General features: G+C 43.4%; 1 non-coding gene across 1 annotated transcript; it reads right to left on the reverse strand.

The window, feature by feature from the left end:
* Positions 1-720: 720 nt before the first annotated feature.
* Positions 721-824, reverse strand: LOC112713288 (small nucleolar RNA R71). The gene has a single exon (XR_003158262.1). It is a non-coding gene; the product is annotated as a small nucleolar RNA R71 (small nucleolar RNA).
* Positions 825-1,681: the final 857 nt, after the last annotated feature.

The following is a 1,681-nucleotide window of genomic DNA, read 5'->3' on the forward strand; positions in this document are numbered from 1 at the left end:
CTTTATCTCTTTATTTTTCGAAAATTTTTAGCACTAAAGGACACCTCTGTTTTCGAATTCCCCTACTTTATCTTACTTGATTTCTTTGTTAGTTTTTTTAACAAAGATTCCTCTATACTCTAACATAGAGACTCCTTTCTTTTACTCTTCTTGGTTTCTTTCTTTTTATTTATGAGCATGGACATGGATAGAGAAACCCTTCTTGATCCTGATCCTGAACCTGAGATATTCTTAAAGAGGCATCTGCAATAAGCTCAGGCTAGCAGAACCAGAGGAAATCTCGCAGAAGCTCTTGAACAAGAAGCTGAAGATACATCTATGGCATCCAATCTAGACACTGGCGGAGACACAAGAAAGGTCCTTGGATCTTATACTGCACTCACATCTGACTTTTATGGATGCAGCATCTCCATACCTACCATTGGTGAAAACAACTTTGAGTTTAAGCCTCAACTGGTCACTCTAGTACGACAGAATTGCCAGTTTCATGGACTCCCGTAGGAGGACCCCAACAAATTCATCTCTGACTTCCTGTAGATCCGTGACACTGTCAAAACTAATGGAGTAAATCTAGAGGTTTAAAAGCTCATGCTTTTTTCCTTTGCTGTAAGAGACAGAGCAAGACTATGGCTGGGTTCTTAGTCTAAGGAGAGCCTGGACACTTGGGAAAAGGTGGTCAATAGATTTTTGACCAAGTTATTTCCACCTTAGAAGTTGAGCAAGCTTAGGGTAGAAGTCCATAGTTTCAGACAGAAAGAGGGAGAATTCCTCTATGAAGCTTAGGAGAGGTACAAGCAGCTGATCAGAAGATGCCCTCCTAACATGATCTCAGAGTGGACCATATTAGAGATCTTTTATGATGGCCTCTCTGAGATATCCACATTCTCATTGGACCACTCTACTGGTGGCTCACTTCACATGCCTGAGGAGGCATAGGAGCTCATAGACATGGTTGCTAATAACCAGTATATGTACACTTCTGAGATGAACCCTGTGAATAATAGGGCAGCTTAGAAGAGAGGAGTCATAAAAGTGGACACCTTGGATGCCATTCTGGCTCAGAATAAGCTCATGCCCCAGCAAATCAATATGATCTCTCAGCACTTGCATAGAGCACAGAGCTCAACTACTTACTCTCTAGAGGCACTGTATGAAGTGGACGCTGAGGACACTGCATGGACCACAATGGAGGAGGTGAATTACATGAAAAACTCCTCTAGAAACTCCAACAATAATCTCTATTTGAATACTTTCAATCAGGGATGGAGGAACCACCCCAACTTTGGGTGAAAAGAGTAGCAGAAGCCTCAACAAGGCTTCAACAACAATCAGGGTGGAACGAACCAGAACTGGTTCAATAATAGGCCATTCCAACCCTCTCAGTAGTAGATAAAGACTTCCACATAGAGCCTCTCTGACCTAGCTACTATAGTCTCTAACCTCTCCAAGGCTGAGCACAGTTTCATGGCAGAAACTAGGAGTTCCATTCGAGATATGGAGATACAGGTAGGTCAGCTGAGCAAGAGGATACCAGAGATCTCCTCCAACACTCTTCCAAGCAACACGGAAGTGAATCCAAAGGAAGAGTGCAAGGCCCTCACTATGGAAGCTGAGGCCGAACCCAAGGAGGCACCTGCTACTGAGGAACTGAAGGAAATCGAAGCTCAGAAGGAGCCCAAGA

Source organism: Arachis hypogaea, chromosome 9 (assembly GCF_003086295.3).
Source record: "Arachis hypogaea cultivar Tifrunner chromosome 9, arahy.Tifrunner.gnm2.J5K5, whole genome shotgun sequence".
NCBI lineage: Eukaryota > Viridiplantae > Streptophyta > Magnoliopsida > Fabales > Fabaceae > Arachis > Arachis hypogaea.